The sequence below is a fragment of the Cyclopterus lumpus genome, chromosome 1, assembly GCF_009769545.1.
Source record: "Cyclopterus lumpus isolate fCycLum1 chromosome 1, fCycLum1.pri, whole genome shotgun sequence".
In the NCBI taxonomy this organism is placed as follows: domain Eukaryota; kingdom Metazoa; phylum Chordata; class Actinopteri; order Perciformes; family Cyclopteridae; genus Cyclopterus; species Cyclopterus lumpus.
This window is the reverse complement of record NC_046966.1, coordinates 13852553-13878121: the sequence shown is the minus strand read 5'-3', so window position 1 is coordinate 13878121 and position 25569 is coordinate 13852553. Positions and strand designations below refer to the sequence as shown.

The 25569-nt window shown below is 41.0% G+C and overlaps 1 protein-coding gene across 1 annotated transcript in view; it reads left to right on the top strand.

The window, feature by feature from the left end:
• Nucleotides 1–22984: 22984 nt before the first annotated feature.
• The window catches only part of LOC117737602 (FERM and PDZ domain-containing protein 1), a 40205-nt gene continuing 37620 nt past the window's right edge, over nucleotides 22985–25569 (top strand). Inside the window, exon 1 of the mRNA XM_034543667.1 lies at nucleotides 22985–23215. The gene's annotated coding sequence lies outside the window, so the exon portion shown is untranslated. The remainder of the gene's footprint in view (nucleotides 23216–25569) is intronic.

Here is a 25569-nt window from a genome sequence, read left to right as displayed (position 1 = left end):
ACACAGTGGCAAAATTAGATATAACTTCCCCCAACCCTTTGTTTATGGCGCAAGACCTCCATCTCACATCTGCACCGATTCCATCTCAGAGTCACTGATGACGGCGGCTTACAGAGAAAGCCAGGGCTCCATCTCCCAACGATGCTTACAGTCCTGTTCTTTGGATGTCAGGTTGACTTGGCCCGCCGCGACTGGCTTGTTTATGCTGAGCTCCACAAATAAGATCTAACCCTCCGTCGTCAGCCAATGCAGATAGACAGACGTGGAATCTAGAAACTCCAGCGTCACATCAAAGGAGCTGGAGGCCAGTCAGCCCCACATCTGTGGAACAATCTGACTGCGAGACTGATGTGTTTCGTAACCGGTGCGCTAACAATACACAGACTGTTGAAGATCTGCGGAACTGTTTCTGCTGCTGCTGTACATGTCTGGAGTTTAGGATCCCAGGCAGCCATGGAGTCCTGGTGCAAGATGCCTCTACAACAGGTTTCTGCAGGGCAGTGGCTCTTTGAGCCGTGCAATGCATTGATTCATACTGAAGCCCAGGGAGGAAAGTAAGAAAACAAATATTGTTTGTGTCCGATCTTAATTGCGTTCTAAATTTTCTGCCTTGTGTTTCTGAATTAGATGCAAGTTAAAAAAGAAGTACAAAATATTTAAATCATCTATGAATCTACAATACTCCACTAGCTCATGTTCTAAATAGGACTAAATGCGTTCATCTTTTTTTCCAGGTGCACTCTAAACCCAATTTAAAGGCAAGACACAAAGATATATTATGTGTGGGAAGTTAAGGGTGGGAGTGTCACTTCATGGCTCATTAACACAGATTGACTGCCCGTCATTGAAGGAAGCTCTGGATTGCTGGTTATGTGATTGGCCACCACAATATGATGTCAGCTTGCACTTCACTATAAGTTGATTCTGTTTCAGCTTTTCACCACGGGTACCTATATTATTTCCTGGCACCCCCGACGTCGCCATTGGGTTAGACGCACAATCCACACCCATATATGAATGGGAGGACTGGCGTTTTGGTCCCAGTGCCTGATTATACTGTGATGCCTTTGTCCTATTTAGAACATGGAGTTATGGCTTCTTGTTGTCAAAATGAGTGTTACAAAAAAAAACACTCCTGACTAAACCTTTTGTTAACCCCTGTTTTACAGAAGCATTTACAAAAAAATGTAAATAAGAAATTAGGAAAGATTATTTAGGTCAAATCTTTTTTTTCACCTGTTGTTAAGTCATAAACACAAGAGAGAAAACTATTTAAAATACACCTTAGAAAAAGGATCACCAGAGTTAGCTTATTCTCACTTGCCCTTCAGACCTTCCATAGGTCTTGACATGATAACCGAATACAAACTTTTAAGTAGGATTGCAGGAGACAGCTTTAGCGAGACGGATAGTAGCCTATAGTCTTGTTAGAGCAAGGTCATACATGGTCCCAACCGCAGATAATTACGTTTGTGCAGTTTTATATCACAGTTATGCACATCAGACATCTGCCCAATGCCAGTGGCAGAAAATCCATTAGAGCTGTGACATCGGTTCATCATCGATGTGGAAATGTAAAAAAACGTCTTTCACAATGACTTTGTCTGCCTCTCTAAACTCAGTGTCGGTCCAGGGACGTGTGCGAAAGGAGATTTCATTCTTTGATGGCATTTTCCTGTATCGCCTGTGAATCATGATAACATTACTGAGTAAAAAAAATCAAACAGGAGTGTTAAATTATATAATATTGATCATCTGTCCTTATCAGTCAGACCCAGGGCCTGTCCTTCCTGCTCACATTGTCCTCTGTGCTGGTTGGAATGTTTTTCTCCTTCTTAATGTTAAAGTATGAGGGAAATATTTCACAGAATTTATTGTGGACCCAAATCATAAAATAAAAAAATTGTTCACCTTGACTTACTATAGCCATGCTGACCAGGGAGCGTCAAACACTTAATTTCTTCACAATTAAATTCCGCCTGCAGTTGAGCGACGTGACGAAAACCGCTCGCTGCCACAGCTCAGCAGGCGCATCTCCAATGTAGTTTGGCTTAAAATGGATCTTTGGGTTTATGAGAATGATTCAGTGGGAGGAAGTCACAATTATCTTGGTATTTAACGTTATCATTATCTAGTGAATTACACGGCTGATAATGCTAACTAACACAACTTACTTGTCAGACAATTTGGGTTTCCCCAGAACAGACTAATCACAGGAAAATTGCGAGGCACCTTACATCAATAAGGCAAGAAGCAACTCGCTATAAAAAAATTATGTAAGAAAGTAGTAGCTGAAAACGTTTTAATGTGGCTTAATCAATGATACATTGCATTACAGAAACATTTATTGGTGATTTATTTGTTTCTTTATGAGCTGGGAAAATGGGACTTTTTCACCAATTACATCATTATAGCAAGTGTTGCAATTTTGTTCATCCTGTCTCATATTACTTCTTTATGCAAATGCCTTCTGGACTCGCATTAATGTTGGACAAAATGCCATAATGGAAGTATGTGTTGTAATTAATACAAACTATACCCCTCGACTCATAGTCAAATATTCTCTTTAGCATACAAAATATAGGAGTGTGGGGATTTTCAGTGGGAAATTTCCACCACGCTTCCTGAAATCCAGTTAATGAGGATACCACTCAGGAGTCAGAGGCCGAAACAAATCTTCTTTAGCACCCTGCTCCAGTTCAGGTGACTTGTTAGAGGATGACCCTCCATTGAGAGCACAAAATAATATTACAACTTTCTCAGTTCTCAATTTAACTGCATGACCACCCTTAATAACACATACGCAATTACGATTAATAAAAGAATAACAAACGATGAACGAATGTTGCAGGTTTTGCAACATAGAAGAAACCACCTCAGCTGTTCCAATGTACAAACAATTGTTGACTGACAGTAATTGGTAAAGTGTTGATAGGAGGGAAGAAATCATTACAGGAAGGTGAAGACTGACCTTGTCAGTATTATCAGTCTGATGTGTCACCATGTGGGGACAAACATATTGAGTTGACTGGAATTAACACAAACTCCCAGAAGGAAATTAGTAAAGTGAAGGAGCCATCTGTTCAGCAACATGGGGCAATTAACTGCACATAAATGAAGCAGAGAGACATGCGAGGGGTGAATCTATATCCTTTAATATTAGACAGAGTAATCATTAACAGATAGCAACCTGACTGTGAAAAACTGCTTCTTATCAATGTATGTTTGCTACTTTCTTACCCTCGTGACCTCTCCTATTGTATAAATATGCAGATGACCAGATGTTGTAATATATGCACAGCATATCCAGCACTGGGGTGTTTGAGAATAAAAGTTAATACTGGTGCCAAAGTACGATAAAGATAGTTTTTACAGTACTTTTGTCTGAAAAACTGTTACTGTATCTGCTCAACTACGATGCATTTCTCCCCTTTTACATTTTTACATGAGGAATCTAGCTAAAGGTTTACTGTTAATTAGTAATCATAGAAATATATATATATATAATCAATAAGTAATCTTGACATTTGCCATTGGTATTAACATCGGCAATGGATTTCTTGGCAACATAGGCAGCGGATAGGGGCAGGAGATATTGACATATAATAAAACACATTCTTACTCCCAAAACTTCAAATACCAATGCTTGGTCAGTCTTTTTAAAACAAACGTTCGTTCTCACAGGAGGTTCAGGCAAAAAAAAGTCAAGGAAAAGGTCGTAGTTGATCTTAACTTGACTGATTAACAATTCACGTGACTAACAAAATAACTCTCCTTTGACTTTAAGTGTCACCTGGGTAAAACTATGTATTTGTTGAAGGACATATTTGTCTTTTTAGCTACTAGATGTTCCACTACATCCACTAGCTATGTCTGTCTGCTGTTAAGTGTGTGACAGGATGGTCGTGTACCGTGGTTTTGTTAGAGCTTTTTTTGCTGCCGCTGCCTGCTGCCAAAAAAGACACTGATGAGAGCAGTGAGAGTAAACCAAAACAGTGAAGCTGCAAAAACCCTAAAACCACCGTTGACAGATTTGTGTCACTTTTTGTTACATACTGATCATAGCCTACGGTCCTGAATTGGCCAGTACTCTGGGGATGAAAGTTTTGATTCAGTTTATCATGAGTTCAGTCAATAGACGCTGTTCATTTTAGAGCTATTAAATAATATTTTAGCATTTTGTAAATAACATCTAGCACATGTTTATTCCTGGATTGTGGAACTGTCAATAGTTTGTGTCCAGTGTCATCATGACAACAACAAGTAATGTGTTTTCGCTTGATTTGAGGGTTGGAGTGTGATACGAAGGGGTGGTCTCTGTCGGGGAAAAGTAGAAAAGAAGAAAAGAAGAAAAAATGAGTGATGGTGATCCATAGTTATCAAAGATTATGTATCTACTTGATGGAGCCTCTCAAGTGACCAGCCATCATAAAAAATAAATGCATATCAAATATTTTAACAAGGCGAAGGTCACGGAACAGCTCCTGAAAATGACACAAGCCCAGCAGGATAAAACTGGAAACCTCACTGACATATTGCACCTCACAAACTCTCCTTGTCAAATATTCATCACATCCCTTTTCCCACCCTGTTTCATTCCAGCTTCAATAGTAATAAATACATTAGTGGATAAAAGAAAATCAAACCCTCTCCCTCTGGGAGTATATGAAGCTTCACAATCTCCATGTCGTTTGTACTTGGGAAGAATCAATTAAAAATGTACAGCTGGCACAGATTTATTATTCATACGCACATCTTTTTCAATTCATCGATGGGCCGACACATGTATTTGTCAGGCGGGTAAATACATGAGCAGCGGGGGAGGAGAGAGGAGCTGGGAGCTTGTGGAGGCGGCATTCTCAAATCTGTAATACGTTTTGAAAATTGGGAGTTTCACCATTGTGTGTGTGTGTGTGTGTGTGTGTGTGTGTGTGTGTGTCCTTCTCCTATCTTAGATTTCAAACCATTTAGAGAGTAATGAGTGTCCTTTTGCTTCATGTATCTTTCAACACATTTCTGAGTTTTCCATCTCTGTGCATCTTCGGTTCTATCGAGTATCTCCTCCGTCACACTCTGTTGATCTCTCTCTGTGTTCTTTCTTCGTCTGTCTCTCAAACTCAAAGTCAGAGTGCTTGTTCAGGTGCTCAGGTAAAAACATGGATTATTGACCGGTGCATTTTTTTGAATTTTGACAGATTCTTATCTGATATTTTATCATTTCATCTTTACCCATCTGCCTGCCAGTCAGGTTGCTGGTGCTATAGATCCCTTATGGCTCAGCCAAAGAAACCATTGAAGCTCTGCTATGCAACCTCTCCCCCTGTGCTTTGCTTATAGGATCCACAAGCAGACCTACAAAGATGCGATTGAAGTGAAAGAGTCAAGTCAAACACGCACGCACACTCACACCAAAACACATGTGGGTGTTTCGTCTTGTAACATCTGAGATTCTTCAAATGCGCTTTAAAAAAAAGTTTCTCGCCAACCACATCAGTAGAGGCGAAACTTGTGAAAAGGGCTGCCAAGTGAGACACAAACTCACATGCAGCAACACACCTACCTCCAGGTTTCTCCTCCATGAGAAGAGTGTCCATCCCTCCTCCTCTTCCTCCTCCTCCTCATTGGGTTTTTATTAAAAACATCAATCGGTGTGATGCTCGCCTGACATCTGTTCTGGGGAAAGTGGTGGAGCATTAATGGGGGATCAATAGAAGAAATATTACTCACGCTCAGGTGGAGGGGTGAAGAGTATAGTTTTGCAGATGTTATATACAAAGAGGTGTGTCTATGTGCGTGTGTGCGTGCGTGTGTGCGTGCGTGCGTGCGTGCGTGCGCGTGCGTGCGTGCGCATATAAGCATGTGTTTGAACATGTATGAGTGTTGTGGTATGTGTGAGATAACAGATATAGAGGAGCCCTGAGGGAACCCTCTTCCTGAGAGCTTTTTCCTTCAGGCAGGAAAGCTTTGGAGGAAACTTTTCATACCTTTAAAATTACAAGCTTTGAAATGTCTACGACTGATAGACAGCAGCGTTCAGGCTGAACTAACACCTTCATTTAGCCTTAATGTGTTGCCCTCGTGAGGCTGGATCTCTCTACCGTGTCTTTGACTGAGCTCGATGGTGGAGTGAGTGCACACATCTTTGCCCATCTGCTGTTTAAATGTTCCTTTTTTTTATCTCCGATGTGTGTTGCCTCGAAGATAAGATGAAATCTGAGATGACTGTCGAAATCCCGAACCAGAAGCATGAGGGTGAAAAAAAGAGCTGAGATCTTGAATGTTGTGGATATGCTCAACTCTGTGGTGACAGCTGCTGTCGTTCCAGCTCTCCACCCCTAGAGGGCGAATTCAATCAGAGACCCTGTATCTTCTGAGGATGTGTTCATGGTCAAAGACTATTTTACTGGAGGCTGAGACCATCAGAAGAGAAAGTGCGAGACAGGAACTATCGAGATAAAAAATGATATTAATCTTGGATAGATACGTAACTTGGCTCATGTCAATCCTACTCTCAATCAGCTCATCTTTTCACATGCAAAAGTGCCCTTAATGGTTTTGCGAATTTCAGCAAGAGAACAATTATTGAGACAGAAAGGGAAAGAGAGTGAAAATACACAATGACCTGTTAAAGCTGCTTTCTGACACAATTCCTTCTGGCTCTTTGCCACAATTTCTCGCTGCTTCTTTCCACATCTGGCGGTGGAACATAAAGGGTTTTTTGAAGGCTGGAGATACTGCAGGTTACTGGTTGTTCCTCCACCTGCAAGTTGCTTCAATCACACACGCACACACACACACACACACACACACACACACAGTAAAACAAGCTTTATCTGGTATGTTAAAAGCACATCCCAGACGCAGGAGGAGCATCTTGGATGTTTCTAAAGGCGCTGTTTCAGGGAGACAGCAGGAAAGGTGTGAGGAGGAAAAAATATGTGGCCTTCGACCTCAAAGGAAGTGATTTATACAGAACTATAAAGCGAGCCCCCAGGATCAGTGCTGGGCTGTGATTTTGGAGTAGTGGCCACAGTCAGAATTGCAGACAAAAGACCCAAAATACTTTTATATATGCAAATGATTGACTCTTGGTATCATAACATTTTAAGCCATTGGGTCCAACACAAATCCTGTTTTGCTGTAGTAAATTATTTCCATGTCATCATGTGTTTGGGGAGTCAGAAGGAAGTCAACCAGAGGAGAAGTCTCATGCTTGTGGGACAAAAAACGTGGCAAACAGGAAACAAGAAGAACTTCTTCAGCGTCCAACAAGGAACTCTCGTTTGAATTAATGGGAAAACTTCATAAAGTTTTCTTAATTCCTCCATACTCTATTGGTAAGTAAGGTTGAGAAAAATATTTAGTTTAGGTTACATTAGGAGACATTTTTTAATATGAAGACTATTTGTACTTTCTCGCCTTACAGGTTGTATCGTGGTTAAATCTTAGCCCTGGTCCTGCCCGACGCCTACCGCTATTATCATTATTATCATTATTATCAAAATAAATTTGTGATTTTGTGCTGTTCAAAATAATTGAAATTAAATTGAAATTGTACTGTATATTATGATGTTGATGACACATGAGTGTGTCGAGATTAAAATTGTGTGAACTATTGATAGAAGGACAGCTTTACAGCATATACTGTGCATTAATGCATATGACATGTACATGTACCAAAAAGAAGCAGTGTTTCCTAATAATAATGTGTTTCGGTCTGTGTGTGTCCTTATTGTCATCAAGTTGTAACTGCCACAGATTAATTATGCAGCCTCTCATGACTACCTCCAAAAATAATGTTAAAATGTGTTTTTTCACGACAAGACATTTTCGCATTTTTTCATCCATAAAGATTTATTGGTGGCAGTGTTACAACGTTACACTACATGTGACTTTTCCTTGCACTTCACAGTTCACTCTCTACGGCTGACGTCAAACAACATCTTTCTTCTCTGTGACAATTACAATGCACCACATGAACGCCAGTCTGTTGTGATCCACTCCGATTTTAGAAACACAGACCAAAGTCAAGTGGCAGTGCAAGAGGACTCTATCCCTCTCTAAATATAACCTGCATCTGGATATTACTGACCAATACAGTTGCAATTCAAGACATCCACAACATTTAACATGAAAACTACCAAATGGAAAAGCAGACATTGAAAAGTCCTGCGATCTTATTTATACAGATGGATTATTCAGAGTTGCTTTCACAAATGTTGAACTGGTTACATTATCATTAGGTATGATTTACGCATGAGCACCATACACACACACACACACACACACACACACACACACACACACACCACACAGGCAATTATCAAGGTATTTAGGAAAGATTGCCCTCCTTAGCTTGTTTTCTTTTCGCAGCATCAACCAAAGACAGAAACGCTGCCTTTCTCTCCCATGTCCCTGTCTCTGCGCCCTGCCCTTGAGAAAGAATAGGACAGGCTCCGACAGCCTGGGAACGGCTAACTACCAGAGGATCCAAGCAGCACTACATCAAAGGCCACCCCATTTGCACAGCAGCTTACACACACCCACACATACACAAACACTGGCTTACATATTTGGGTTGCTTTCTCTGAAGTTCATTACGAGTGACAGAACTATTACCCTCTTTGACAGCATGTGTGTGAGTCAACTACAAGAGGGGAAAGTTCAGCTCATAAACAGGCCAAAAAGTTGGGACGGGTTGGAACAGTTCCTGCATTACCATTAGTTGTTCTGCGAGTCGACTGCCTGCGTGTGAACATTTTTATCCACAGATGCAACCAAAAATGTGTCGCGTACAGCAAATAGCTTTCACAAGTAATTTTCTGTGATTGGTAGTTAAAGTTAGTGGAACAAAACAGCAAGAATCACAAGTAGATGGATTAGTGGACGTCTCTCCTCCCTCATCTTCTGATCTTTCACTGCAGCCTCATGAGAAGGAAGCTCCCTTCTACAGTCATCTAGTACATTTAATCTGAAATGGCAATATTAGAAGCCTGAGACGGTGCCAAGACAAATGCAGCCAGCGCACACAACTGTCTGTTCTCAATAGTTCCTGGTGTACCGTGTCGAAGAAAGAAAGGGGGGGGGGGGATCTCACATGAGCGAATGGCTGAAGGAGAGTGGAAATGAGTGAGGGAGGAGCAGGCAGATGAACGTGAGAACAGGGGAGGTGTGTATCGTGTGTGGGAGGGACAGATGATGGATACAAGATGTGTGAAGATCCTCAGGCAGGATGAAAGAGTTTGAAGAGTCATATTGAGTTATTGGACTAAGACTTTGAGCATCATGATAATAACAGCAGAGAGTGTGAGAGTGGAGGTCATCGTGACATCATTAAAAAAGGGGATTAATGTGCGGTTTCACCTCAAAAGTTAAGGTGGAAATGGACTCTAATCTCCCTCTGGCCCCTCGTTACTTAAGTACGCTGGAGAAGGTTTCATTTCAAGGCCGGGTCTGGTCAAAATATGAAATTTGAGTCTAGATGAATGGGATCTCAATCAGGACCAAGACCACAGTGGTTAAGGTGGACAGAAAAACTGACTTTGTTGTAAAGTTGAGCTTGCAATCCTGCATCCACGGGCAGTTGGATGCAACTCATCTCACCACATGTTGGAACCATTACATGATGTCATGGTGGTACAATTTCCCACCAGCGCCTGTATGTGTGAGAGGAAGTGATGTCACAGGCCCAGGCTGAGCCCTGCAGATGGCAGAAGATACTATCTATACGGTATGTGTGTTGTGTGTGTGTGTGTGTGTGTGTGTGTGTGTGTGTGTGTGTGTGTGTGTGTGTGTGTGTGTGTGTGTGTGTGTGTGTGTGTGTGTGTGTGTGTGTGTGTGTGTGTGTGTGTGTGCGTGCGTGCGTGCGTGCGTGCGTGCGTGTGTGTGTGTGTGTGTGTGTGTGTGTGTGCGTGTATGGGAGGGGGGTTAATGAGACATGTCAGCAGATTCACAGATCAGTTGGTATATTTCCAAAACACCACCCTCTCTTTAAGAGGTTTTCATCCTTGTGGGTTGTTTTTATCAAGTTTTAAATTCAAAACAGCGGATCTGTGCTTTTAAAGGTACTCTGATCCACATGTTAACATCAACAATGGATGAAATGACAAGGTGTAATGTGAAAGAGGATCACTCATAGTGTCAAACCCACAGGGAATTATCAGCCAACAGCACAGTTCCCGTCAGCTCTAAGGAGTGCTGTCAGCTCATTGTTTTGGTTTTACGGTCCACAACTTAAATGTGTAGGAAGCTGTTTTTAATAGTTCCAGGAAAGTGTACACTACCGGACCAGCACAACAGATCGGACTGACAAAGCCCTGATACTTCCCTCAGGAGTTGGTGGTGACAAGAACAGAGCTGAAAGGAGAGTGACTTACATTCACCGCTTATTCGATTAGTTGACGAATCGTTAAGTCTTTTGTGTGATTCTTTGTAGGGAAGCTTTGTTTTACAGATCTTGTGATTAAGTCAACTAATCGATCAGTCGACAAAATGATATGATTGTTGGTTGACCTTCGGTCGAGGCCGCCCAACTGCTATGAGCGCTGAGTGGATGTAAGTGAAAGTTAAACAGTTTGCGTTAGTAGGCCTCTCGTCTAGAGTTCCTCTGATCAACACACTCTCTCAACACAAATGATTAACTTTAGCTGCCAATAAAACATAATATTTGAGTTTATGAGTGGTACTGAAGAAAATTGTTTATTTAAATGATAAACAATATGTTACCACACATTAAATACCTACTGCAAGTATTACTTTAAATATTATAATTCACACTACCACACCATAATTAATTCTGCAGGTGTAATTGACACATGTCCATGAGATCAAATTATTCATCCTTTCTTTTTGCTGATAATTTAAAACAGACTTCATGTAGAATGTCATTAAACTGTTAAATTGTTAAATTTGAGCTACACATGGGAAGATACAATTATCATTGCCTAAAACCCTTTACATTTACATTACATTACATTACATGTCATTTAGCATTTACATACTGATGAAGTAAATTGGAACTAAATACTGCCACAACAACTCATGAAACAATATACACAACCTCTAAAGTCCCAGGTGTTCATTTGTTTGCATTTCTCTCTCTGTGTGTAAACTGGTTAAGAGCTTAATCACTGGTTTCAGGGGAAGCGAGAGAGGAAATGGAGTGGGACGGTTAAAGTGGATTATTTTGCAAGAGGGGAACAATTGGGGGTAGAAGAAGGAAAAAAAGGAGAGGGAGGCTGTGCAGCAATCGATGTTTTTTTTCCCCAGAGCTCCACAGGGATTTGCGCTGAGTGATCTGAAGTGGCGCCACGCTGTGCAAACCTGAGTGCTTTGACTCCACATAAAACCATTCAATCACAGAGCACCATGTTCTACTAAAAAGCCCCTTATGAGATCATTACCAAGGATGAACAAACAGGCACTATTACAAAAGCCAGAGCACATTGCTTGTGTGAAGGATAGTCAGAGTTACAGTCACAGATTTACGAGTTTGAATTGTGTCAATATTAAGATCAGTTTATCACCACATCATGTCATGTAATGTAATGTAACATCATACCACAGAGTTTGAGAAAATAACCCTGGTGATGTTAGAGTGATGTCATCAGGATTATCGCACATTGACCGTTGAGATCACAAGTTCATAAAGGGATACAAACTGGAGTTTAAAATATGAGGATTTATGCCAATAAAATGAATTGTGGCAATTGTAGCATCAGTGGCGGCTGGCCAATAGAGGGCCACGGGGCCACAAAAAAAAAGTATACAAAAATTATTATTATAATATTTAGAATATTTCTAAATTATACAAATTCTCAATATTTGTGATTTGGAAATATGGAATATACACAGTAATAATAGTAAAATAGGATATCTGCGCAAAATATATGAACTTCCTGCACGTCCTCTCCGCCTGTCTAGAAATGTGTGTTTGATACTTTTTTTGCATTGAAGCATACTGGGATGTTTGGTGAAATTGATTGGATGGCCCTACCAACAATAAATTCCACCAGCCGCCACTGGGTTGAACTGCATCCCTATTTGAGAGGCAGGCCGGACACTGGCAACATCAAACACACCAGGGGAACGTTACAAATGAGCCTCAACTTTCTTTCTTTTTGTGGCTCTTGGGACCTGAGAACATGACACCCTAAACGGTCACATTGACAGTTCTTCCTGTTAGCACACATAAAAACAATGTTAGGATAATGATGCAATCCATCAAACAGAGACAGTAACAAAGGACAGCCCCTATGCAAAGTGATACCTCTGTGTTTTAGGCCCCCATAACACACCACTTGTTTCCACAGCTCAACACTCACATTTCTGAGGCCCTGGCTCAGTTTACACATTCACCTAACGAGTGCGATGCCGGTCCAAAAAGGGCCTGTTTGGACGGAGCCCAAGCTGTACTCGCCATGCAGTTTGGGGGTGCAGGAGTCCCCTCTCAATACAATATTCAGTGTGTACATAACACACTACTGATAAATATGTCCCGTATTTCTAAAGCTCGCAATCAACACTGCACTTTCTTGGTTAGCTTGCATGGCAGCTGGCTTAAAACAAAAATCCATCTTGTTAGGTTCCAAATAATGAGTTTGTGTCTGGACCACCAGGTGAACTTCTGTCCTCTACCGCTTTATGTGTGTGTGACTGTTCATTCAAAACAACAATGGCGGCTCATACAGACTTTGGTATAGATGCTGCAAAAGCATCAGTTGTATCAGAGAGAAAGTAGGGAGTATTATTTCATTGAAAGAAGAATAACAATTAAGGTTTTTCTAAATGGAATCGATGTTTTCACTCTTTTTCCGACTCACTTCGGTACAATTTGATCATCCAGAGACTCCTTTGATTTTAGTTCGATGGCTCCCAACTCCAACATACTCAAGTACTGTGGCTGCTCAGGAGGCATCTTAACTCAATCAGCATTATTCTTATTGTGTTTGAGTTTAAATAGTTTCTGATATCCAGGATTACATGAACACTTCTTTCATCTTTCATAATAACATTAGGTCTGTCCAAGAATAACCTGAGAACAAACAGGAACATAAATTGTAATAAGTCAGCCGCCAGTTGCTGTGGACAGGTGACAAAGAAATTATCAGTGCTTGAACAACGTTACGTGTCTAGAACATTGAAAACTCTACACATGTCACCGGTAGATTAAGTAGCCACGCCATGCACACAAAGTCCTGCTGTTGCAGACGTAAGCGGGGTGGAACCACATGAAACGGCCAGCAACAGCAGCAGAAACTGTATCACAGGTCTGCCAGCAAGGAGTTCTTGGTCAGTATACAGTGTGCCCTGTTTTAGAGCCACATGCACAGATGAAAAGCTTAGGAACATTAAAGGGGTTGACCACCTGTCTCAGTCCTCTCTCTCAGGCCTGAATGAGACCACAGGGAGATCCTCTTCCTCCAGCACACCACCTGCTACCGCTACCTCCCTTTAATGTTGGGCAACTCTTTAAAGAGCCCACAATAGCACTTTGTAAGAGTGCCCAGTTCAGCATGGAGAGTTCTTGCAAATCCATGCCACACTGTGTCTTGCCTTAAAATACAAAGTAAGGAAGAGTTTACGATTTCAGAATGTTTGTGTTTAATTCCCAAAATGAACCTCAGTGGGATATTATACTTTGTTGAAACTGTTCCTACAAATAACAAGAAAAAAAAACAATATTTGGGATCATGGTTTAGTTGTTTTTCTCACCTCACCTTAAGTCCTACTTTTAAAGTTTAAAGGGTATCTTGTATTTTTTGTTTGTCATGAGGACATATTCTGTCACTATTCTGGCGATATTCACAAAATACATATTTTGTATATTCAAACCTAATATGGCTTTTTCAGTGATAGAGGGTAGCAAAAACCAACTGAATCCAACATTTTATCACATTTTTATTTGCCGAGTTTTGTTATGTAAGTTGCCTATTAGCACATCCAGCAGATATACAGAGCAGCGATTGCGTTTCTTTTCCTGTTTTTGGTTTCCACACCAGTTCCTCAGGAAAACATCATGTCTTTATGTTGAATGTCTTCGGTTGTGTTTTCTTTGTCTTCTAACATCTTAGGACTATGTTAGAAATTAGTGATTAGTTTTCACTTCAGTATGTTTTCCTTTGGATATTTTGTTTCTTTGTCTAAATGAAAATCATCATCATCATCACCAGCATCATCGTCATCATCATCGTCGTCATATCGCCATCATCATCAAGGATGAATATTTTTATTATCCCCAAGGACCAATTTTGTTGTACAGCCAGGAGTAATGACATACCATCAGACAAACTATAAACAATAAACAGCAGGGACAAGTTAGTTCCTGACATATATTCTATCTAAACATATTGATTGCAGCTGATTTAAACTTCAATTGGAACACATTGTGACTAATATTTATGATTTACTTGTTTCATTCTGTTTGCTCAATATTGAAGGCTTTAATAACATACCTAAAATGAATCAGGAATAACTCTTCATTTAGTCATTTTTCCTGTTGGGTTGATAAGGAAAGATAATTTTCATTAAAAGTATGAGAATGCTATAAAAACAGCACTCCCAGTGAGCATCATGTACGAGTGGCCGAATACTTTGACTTTTGCAAAACTGCTTGTTTGTATGTGGGTTGAACCTTCAGTAAGTTTATGACATGAAGCGTGTCGAATGAGATGAAGATAAAATGCTTGTTGCGCAACTACTGCTGTTAGATAAGTCAGGTCTGTAAGAAGAAACAAAAACTGAACACAAAGCCTGTTTCATACAAAGATCAGCCTCCCTCTCTGACTCCGTCTGCCTCTCTTTCCTCAGGCAAACCGTTTCATCTCCTGTACCCACCCAAACAGCCATCCATGACACTCATGAGTCCATTTAAATTCAATAGAATAATAAAGACCACGAGTAGCAGCTGATCTCTCCAGTAGAAGAACATTACAGTAATAACGAGCAGCGTAGATTATATAGATGTCTGATGGATCAGCATGTGCCCTTTGATGGAAGTTTATCAACTGAACACAGCACAGTGCTAACAGGAAAAAGAGAGAAAAAGAAAATAGTTTATGCCAAGTTGTACTGTTAAATGTAATGGTCCAAGTCAGAAAGGCTGAGTTACATCAAAGGCCACTTTAAACAGTGGGTTGTTTTTTTCTGCTCAAATAAAAGACAAGCTGTCATCATCATTAAACTTGGCAACAGATTGTTTTTTCTCTGCTTTGGATACAGAAAAAAAGGTTTATCTATCCTCCATTCCTCCCACTGCCATGTAGGTCAGTGTCAGTGAATCAGATGTAACATATATTAGGAGGAAGAAATGCAGAGCTGCAGCCAGACCCAGACCGGCCATCTGGCAATGTTGGCCCACGCCTGAGGAGGCTGTCCACTTTAGAGCCATTACTCACAGAAATGATTTGATGATAGATATTTGTAAAATACTGTTGTATGATGTGAGGGGGTGTTTCTCTTAACACCTTCACAACGTTTTATTGTGAAATCAAAACTCTGTGCTCAGAACAAATTTCAGTTTTGGATTAAATATTTGGTGTAACTACAGATTCTCCTTGGGTTTTTTCCAGTTTGCGTAAATTTGTACTTAAGAAAACAAAACAAAAAAGCTTAAAATGCTATCCTATTTCTACGCCTTCATGAGATCCCATTATTCCACTACGAATGATTCTTGGTTCTTGGAATTTGTGCACCCATAATAACCCAATAAGTCCAATATTGGACTATGCGTTTAGCTCTGTTTTTGGTCTCAACCAACTCCTGAGGAAGATATTAGGCTCTTTAGTTGCTAAATGTTATATAACTTTGAGGTGGAACTCAGGTGATAATTCAGATTCATCGTTAATATAACCATTTTTTGATAAAATATATATTTTTTAAAGCACTCACCGCAAAGGTACATGTAAAAAAAATTAAAAATCTGAAGTGAAATTCTTCATAATATTTGGATGCACCTATTCCCTCATTGTCGTCTCACAGTCCTGTCTTTTATACTTTTACATTGTGATGTTTTCTCTGCTGGAGGTGACCATGTGAACCCGGTTCAGATCATCAAAGGAAGTGCAGCCCGTTCCCATGCTTGTTCCTCGGGTCTTACAATTAAATATAAGAAGATCAGGTTAAGTTATCAAAGACCCTTGGTTTCTGGGGCTTAAGTGTTGCTCTATTTCATCAAAGGCCAGCAGCCGTTTTAACCTGCACCTACCTCTAGGTAACATTAAACTAGCAGGTAATGGAGCTTTGCCTTTCCTGTAAATACTGTATGTGTCCTTCTTCAATGGGAACCAATGTGAAAGAGGATATATTGACACCAAATGGCAGCTTCTTTTTTTACATTCCTCATACGACCGACAACAAAGACACCTGTCTCTTTAATCTGCAAAAAAAAAAAGAAACAATACAAACAGACTTCAAAAGAATATCCGGCTGACACTTGGTTTTCCTCCAACCAAAGTGTTTATCAGACAGGCATATATCAGGCCAGTCTGGGGCATTGTGTTGCCAGTAACCCACTTCCTCTAGCCCCTGGGTAATTGCCACGACATGTGTCCTTATAAACCACAACTTGGGAGCTATTAGTATTAGCTTCCTGTTGATGACTAATGTATTCACATGGTGCTTTGAAGCCCTCGGCTCAACAGAACCGCAGTTAAAGGCATTTGTTTTGTGTTCCTCAGCTGGTTAATTAATCAGATGTAAATGGACAAATTAACTCTTTGATGCAAATTATCTTTCACGACATAATCTTATGAACAGTTTGCGGTTTTGCTGAAGGCCAACAAAGGACAATAAATAGGAATGCTCCCAAGGTACAAACACAGTAAAGGATCTCAGTTCTTACTGAGGCCCCCCATGGTGCATCAGGGATACTGTGTGGCACTCAAAATGGCAAATGTTGACCAAATATTTCAGGGAAAAGACTGATAACCAGTTAATCAGGTAATCAAATATGTGCTTCTCCGGCTCAGGCTGCTTTCGTAATGTCTCTGGTTTACTGTAACAAACTACACGGCAGCTCAACTAGATAGAAAGAACAATTCTTCTCTGTGTGAAAGACAGAGTAAAGGTCAAACAATATGCAGCAGACTCCTAAACAGCTTAATTTATTAATACAAAATAAAAAGGTTCAATCCAACAACCATGACCAATTCACGCAGCTATTGGCCAGCTGTACAGAGGTAAAAAAGTCACTTTTATTTTGTTCCCCCGAGTGTAACTCTAAATATTTCAGGCTTTTTGCCCCCATTCAATGGTAGCTATTGAGAACATGTATAACGACTTTTGACATTTCCTAAGAACTGATTTGTTTCAAGCACACTCAGGCCGTACAGCTTCTTGAGAGAGACACTGAACTCCCTCAAGCTTGAGCAGCATTGTGACTAACGGTGCTCAGAAATCTCTGGGGGAGGTCAAGCAAAAAGAGATTTATGTCTATCAAAACATATTTTTACATCAATGACGACAATGACTAGGTGATAAGATTCAGCATTTGACCAAATACGCATCTAAAGAACTCCATATGGTCCAAATGCTTCATCTGCTCTAATGAGCACCGTATTTCCCTCTGAGCATTTATATTCTTCAACATTAAAACATACCTTTCCCTTTATTCTAGCTTTATAGTCATTGCTGGCCTCTTCTACACCTTTTTCTGTCTCCTTCTCAGTATCTGCTGCCAGCTGGCTGGGAACCCAAGCAGTGACCTGTGTATCAGTAAATATTCCATACAGCTCTTTGGCCACACTTTTCCCTGACAGTAAATCTGGTGACTTCACAGCACTAATCAGATATCCTTTGAAGCTCCACTGATCTCACTTTGTAGCCGACAACAAATAACATGCACTTTTATTACTTGCTGGACATTTTGTATTTTTTCCCCTAATCCTTTCAAGTTTGTCCTCAGCAGAATTGTATGTGTTATGATCCGTCTATTGCTCCCTCCCTATGCCTCATCCCTCTCTTCTATGTAATCCCAGACGAAAGGGAGTTGGACACTCATTCCAAAAGTTGGATTTGTAAATAGCTTGAACCACATCTAAGGGAGAGAAGGAATTAGCAAGAAAACACCAACTCAGAGCAGAGAAAGGAAAAGAGATAAATACCATATTGTTCAATATTCAGGCCCAGAAATAATCTAATGCATGTCCCATACAAGAGGTAATGGAAGACGGTAATCTACATTTTCAACAGGGGTTAGTCCAAAGTAAAATATGGAAACATTTCCATCCTCACTTAACTTTTATTCATTCTCTGTTTCTCTGATAAGGTAATGTAAAGGTAATGACATCACTTGTAGTACCATTAAGAGATAAATCCTAAACATACACACAATAATCACCATGAAATGAAGAGCTATGCATCTAATGTGGAAAGACCCATAGTGACCATCTCACCACCTTCATACTTCAAACCATCTCTTTTAAATGTTGGTGACGTGTCCCGCCTGCTTCTCCAGGAGGCGCCAATGATGAGGGAGCTGCTGGCAAACAATACCAGGGCCCAGTGCCATCTCCAGCTGCTTCCTCAGCACAAAAGCCCTCACTGAAGTGGATTGTACTTATGTATTCCTCTTTTATAAGGCTGACATGAAAGACAGAGCTGTTTATGTGTGTTTATTATGTCTTGGTTTCACAATGGGAACCTTAAGGAAGACTCCCACAGTCAAAGGGCTGGTTTTTGTTTGATGCTGGACCCAAGTCGTCTTGAATGCTGGGATCAGCTGGTTACTCTGGGTTCATTAATTCTGCTGACATTCAGGCATGATGTAGCATGACCTCAGCTTCTCCTCAGTAGTCTTGCATAGCCAGACCTACCTCCACAGCGCTGTGTCAGCGCTAAAGAAAGGACTGGCTACACACATTAACATTCTGGTAAAGGGGGGAAAACCCGCTCCGGCTTGTTTGTATTTCTTTAAACCACAGTTTAGGGCAGCACAAAAAAACGGATGCAGCGGTGGTCCCCTTGCAAAATAGATAGTGGAAGGGAGCATGGAACAGGCCGCATGAAATTCACACCCAATGGCAAACAGTCTACATTCAGTGAATCAGTCTGCTCCGTCTCCTCTTCTCTGCAGATTTGAAAATGATGAGGGCTAACGGCAAGGTGACACACTGAGTTCTCAAAACCAGAAAGTGACGACGCTTTTGCCATTGTTGCACCAAGTACCTCCACACTCACTCTGTGCACTTGGCCACATCCCATGTGCAGCCCTGTGGGGAATGGCAAAGCCTCACGTCTGCTGCCGATTAGGGAGCGAGATTAAGGCCTGCCAGGAGAGACCGGGCCATGGTGGAGGTGTGGGTACTGGTAGAGATAGAATGAATAAAAGACGAGTTCAAACCACATTAGGCCTGCTGGGCTTATCCGCCATCAGCTCCAGAGTGGTTGGAGCTTCCTGATAAAGATGCAAGGAGTCATGTTGGGCAGAAGGAGGGCAAAAAATAAAACGTTGGAGCATTAAGTTTACATAGGTTCCAACCCCTACCACCAATTGCTCGCATCCTACCCAAACTCTGCTTGCCTTTTGCTTCTTTTACCTTCATCTCATCTCTCGCCTGATGTGATGGCCACTTTGATTCTAGAGTCATGCTGGTGCTTTACGCTCTTAACCAGCCAAAAGAGATCTTTCTGTTCTCATTGTAATTTACAGTATGACATCCCTCTGCATATATTCATTCCCTGATGAGAGAAAACTGTCTGATCCATTTATCCATTAGACATAGTGCTGACAGCTTCTTTTGGTTTCAATAACATCTTCATCTCGAACCCTTTTCATCTTGGTTTATGAAGAAAATGTACTTGTATGTTTTATTAGATGAACTCTAAAGAATAACTAAAGTCACTGGATAACACGTATCACCAATGGGCAGTATGAGTGGGGTACCTCTCCAAGTAATGCCTTTTGTTGGCACAATTCAAGATCAACAAGCTTCATATGAACATGTTTAGACTGTTGAACTAAATCAGAGAGGATTGACACATTATTCTCATTAAAAAATGACTAACTTCACTCATTAGCTTTTTCTTTCTGGTTGAAGCCGTGCTAATCAGTGAAACCTTCAGCTGTAAATTAAGTTGGACATTCGTAACCCCTCAATGCCACATGCTTATCACATGAATACACTTCTGAAATGAACCAATGATATCCATGGCAGCATAATTAGAAGATCCAGTTGAGATTTACCAATCAAACATCCATTCGTCAGTGTTTAGCTTTGCACATCCAAATCATATCAGGTTTGTAATTTTGACTGCACGGCTGAATTGGATGCTTCTGTCTTTGTCCTCTTTCTTTGTTTCACTCTAGAAATACCTGAGCTTTTATTGAAAGGCACTGCAAATGTGGTAGCAGATATGTAGAGGTATTAAAAGATTTCAGAAAATGCGTATAGCTTGGTTATGTTTTTAATATTGGAGTGAAACACACCTGCTTTAAGCTGTGATTATGTGGTGTAAAATATCCCCCTAAATCTAAAATTTATTTCAGTAATTCTAATTCTCCTCTCCACTTCGGTGTCATTTTGAATCAGGAGCAGCTCCACCATCTAGTGGTTACATCAGAAACACATCGGCTTGCTTCAAAACGCACCGACCTCCTTCACAATGCAACAGAACATAAAATAGTACTCATGTTTGCTTCTATGGTAACACAAATAACTCCAAGCCAATCATTTGAAGTTCATCCATACTGCGGTAATGATGCTAATAAGGCTAATGACAAAGAGGATCCTCAGTTCTCCTTTCATGTCAGCTACGGAACAAGAACAACATCTCCCTTCCTTAGGACACTATTGAATGGATTTTGGCTTCAGAGAGTTTCTCAAATCGCTTTGAAAATCTAGGGGGTTTTTTTATCGTGAGAGAGGAGGCGACTGGAGTAAGTGTGAGAAAGCGGGAAAAAGATTGTTTGGAGTCAGAAACACATTTCAAAGGCTTCCCCAAAAAACAGCGTGCAAAATCTGAGATGAAACCAGCTAATAAAGCACCACACGGCAATAAATAATGCAACAAGAGGAAACAACATGAAAGATCTTTTCATCTCCGTATGGGGAGGAAAAGGGGAAGGAAGCAATGAGAATGTGTGTACGCTCAGTTCTGTAGTCAATACGCTAGATTGTTGGACTTTCCTTTGAAACTTTGGGACATTTGGTCAAGAGTAGAAATGTATTTCTGGTTTCCGGTCTTGATGGCGTGCTCAATTAATGTAAAATGAATGTAAAAAAAAAGATTTTCTCTCAATATGTTGTCAAATTTGTGTTGAATTTGTTTTGTTTTTATTTTGCCTTGTTTTCCATCAATCCACGTGAATAGAATACTATAGTTTCCTTGGTTTTACCTCCACTGCCCGTCTCCCTCCTCTTGTTGAAAATGTAGAGCCAATTCTTATGACTCAGAACAATCATGAGGCCAGAAATTCCCCATGCGCCCAACCAAAATAGTTCTATCCACCAGCTGACAGCCAAGGACAGAGATCAAACCGACCACAAGCAGGGGCGGCGAAACAAGAGCAACAAAAGGGTTTCCTCTCCTAATCTCTGTTAAATTAGAGTGGACGTGCGTGGTGGTGTGGGCTTCCTGGACAGGATAAAGGGGCTTGAGTTGTGACTGGAAGTGAACTGTGTGGTAATGATGTTATAATTAAAGGCAGCATTGAGAGTGGGCAAGCGCTAAAGCTGCATTTGAGACTAAAGTGTGCTTGTGTGTGATGATGAAAGTTAGACAGAGAGAGACAAAAAGAGAGAGAGAGGGAGCAGCTGTACAGTTGTCCAACACTGACATCTTGTGGCCTAATGTGGAAACTCATCTCTTAACCTCAAATTGAACCATAAAAAGCAGTTGACCATCTTCCTGAGAGGACTGCTGTAATCAGACAAACAAACAACAAAAATCACTACAAAACCATTAAACCACCCTTACACCTCTGGGCGGTCTTTGCTGCAGTGTGAAGGAATAACAGACAGTATTGGACATGAACATGTTGGTGTACACAGATACCTTCACAAAGAATCAGGTAGTAATGACATCTGCATTAACTGTCTAATGTACTGCAGCATATCATGCCTGTATAGTCTTATTTCCAGTTGGCTATAATCATGGCTGGTTAACACGTTTGGAGGGCCCTTGTTGCCTCCATGTTCCCATCATGTACAGTGCACACAACTCAACTTAGTTTGTAGTAATATGATGAAAAACATCATTAATTCACCATTTGAACACAATCTAAATAAAAATAGATAACTGAGGGGTTGGTGGGGCCCTCGGAGTTTTGGGGCCCCTGGACATCCTATTCGGCCTACATTTCAAGATAATGTAGAGTGGCAGTAAACCATTGACGCCAGTAGGAGGCGACAGAGACCAATTAAACGTCTATCTATCTATCTATCTATCTATCTATCTATCTATCTATCTATCTATCTATCTATCTATCTATCTATCTATCTATCTATCTATCTATCTATCTATCTATCGTATGTATATGAAACTTCATTTAAAATGTATCTGGGCTGACAATGTATTACAATGATTGAAATAATATTTGACTGATGCCGATTAGTAAAGTGTGGTTTCTTCCTTACAGTACCTGAAGCCTATGTTCGCATGGTGGGCACGCGCATTACCAATCGGTTATCTCAGGGCTCGAGAGATGCTCGAGAGATGCAGGTGTGCAAACAACAGTGAGCTCGCAGCGTTTTTGTTCGCGAGGTCCCCCGTCATCATTATTACGACTTTATGCGAACACGTGTTTGTGTGTGTCAGAGAGCGAGAGAGAGCGAGAGAGAGAGAGAGAGAGCGAGAGAGAGCGAGAGAGAGCGAGAGAGACAGAGAGACAGAGAGACAGAGAGAGAGAGCGACAGAGAGAGAGAGAGTGGGAGGGAGAGAGAGAGAGAGAGAGAGAGAGAGAGGGAGAGAGGGGAGAGAGAGGAGGAGGAGAGAGAGAGAGCGGAGAGAGAGAGAGATTACAGTCGCTTAAGCCGCGTGCGCCTAGCCCGTCTGCATCTCTCGCGCTCACCTGCACTGGACTTTATGAAACGCACTTCCACGGGGATCTCGAGCCGTTCCTCTGCTGCCTACAATCCAGGTGATAATATGGATTAACTGTCTCCGGAAGGTGCAGCTTTTTTTGTGGCGCTTTTCGAAGTTGTTCCACATCCAGGACGATCGGTACGGTTCGCCCCGCGCTCACGAGGAGGATTAGAGAGGAGACGCCGTCTACTCGGTAAGTCTTTACGCCTAACGAGACTGGTTATAACAACCAGACGCAAAGTGCCCAACATAGATGTATCTCTTCACTGCAAGCTAGCAAAGCAAATGACGGTGCTTTGGCTCGACACACGGACAGCTCACAAAGAATGCTCAACAGTCTTAATTATTCCACCAGCTCACTGAAATCTGGCTTATAGTTAACACACTGGAAATGACATCAAGCTTGACAGGTGTAGTTGTCCAACGTATGCACTAAATGTTCTCATGTAAATCTCAACGTGTATCATTGAAACCTCGCTAATTAGCTAATTGTAACGCTCATCCTACCGTCAGTGAACGTTACACCCACGTTCCTCACAGCTAGGGGAGGGCGCCAGGTGACAGTTACCACCCGACCACGAATCTACCTGTTTTAAGTCCATCTCAGTCATATGATGGAGGACGGAGGCAGGTTGATGAGGGACGTTTACGATCAGACTCTTTGTGTAGAAAGGGAGGTGGTCCTCATGCTCTGGATGTCTCACTTCTGTCAGATGAGATACGAAGAGACAGAGGCATCCCCGGCTCAACTACTGCTAAAGAATTGATGAATAAGACTAACAGTCTTTCTGTTTGAAATCAAAATGTGTTTTCACTAATGCATCGCTGCAACCAGGAACATGCACACACGAACGTCAGTATGTGCACACAGACACATTACTACATGCATTTGACACATTTCACAGTCATGATGTTGCCCCCATATTCTGCTGCATCATGCCTCACCCTCCTGAAACCAGCCACTCCGGGTTGATGCCATTGTAACATGCTAATGAGTGATACAGTGTGCTGTAGCTGTCGGTAGCTTGACTCCATGTGCATGTTAAGTGCATGTGCCCATGTCCCGTGGGTGTGTACAGTACTGGTATCTTTCATGAATACAAAGCAAGCAATGACACTTAGTGCAGAATTGAAACAGAATAAGAAGAATATGAGGCCGGCTGTGTTCTGAAGCATTTACTAATTTATGATGTTATTTTTAGGCTCGGCTACATTTTTGCTGCTTCGAATTTGTCAAGTTTAATACTGAGCGAAAAAAGTCTGGGTGTGTCTGTCAACTTCTTTGTATGTGGCTGCATGCACGCAAATGTACAGTACACACACACACACACACACACACACACACACACACACACACACACACAAACCACTGCACACATACAGATGATGTATGGAGATACTCATAAAGCACTGCATTATTAATAATAATTGTAAAGTTGATTCGTAAGACCAACAGTTACAAAAGTGCCTGACGTGAAACTGTGAACTGTTGAGCTTTAGCTTACCTGATGTAATTAAATCTCCTTCAGCTCCCTCTTCACTGTCTGAGCCTCAAAGCTTTACACCCAACAGTAAAATAAGAAGCATAGTCAAATTTAGTTATGTCTACAAACCAAACAAATGACGTATTGAACTTTCAACCCCAAAACTCAATGTCACAATTTAAAATGTGCTTTACATAAGCTACTGTTAAAAACCCTTAATAAAGCTTCTCAAAAAATGTGAGGATGTTAAGGTTTAACAAAAAAATAGGAACAAAGGAGTCTTAAAAACGTGCCTCTGTAATGCAAAAAAACCCGCTTTCCCTGACTTACGCTTAATGGTTAATTAAAAACTAAAGAGGTTGGGAGGAATTGCTCTTACGAGGTCTAAAAGGTTTTATGTCAACCCTAATCTCCTTTGCCATAGAGACTGCACTTTCACACGGTTTGGCTTCAGTCTGAAACTCCTGATTAAAGGGTTTTCCGACTACAGCAAAAATAGTTCTTTAAGCGCTTTTAGTTCAGTAGGCCCATCAGGAGCTATCCATCAGTTCTTATTGGACGGAGACAGACAGACACCTTCCTTGTGATTCAGTGACCTTTCTTTTAGTTCAGACCTCTATACATTATTATGTTTGTCGGGTGTTATTGGAATTGTATGCTACCTTTTGCTGAAGGAAAACACACACTTATTTAGTAGTTTGCTGAGTTAGAGGTAGACATCAGTACACAGAAACGGGAGGCTGTGCACTCCGATGCAGCCTCTTGTATTATAAGCTCTAAAGATCATTGTTTTAAAACATTGCCTTTTTTCAGGATCTTGAAGAAGAACTTTAGATTTTAAAATAAAAAAGATTTCCTCAGAGTTTTAAGCGTGCAGCTTTTCTCTCATCCTGTTCTTAATTGTGGGACAATCCTCAGCCATTCAGCCCCACTGGGACAATGTCCCCCGATGTCGCCCGGATATGAAAATGATGTGGCTCATAACTCATGGCTCTTTTCTCCAATATGCTTCGTTTTACATTCTGGGTCTATTTGTGCTGAACCAGATAATTTCTCTAAAGGG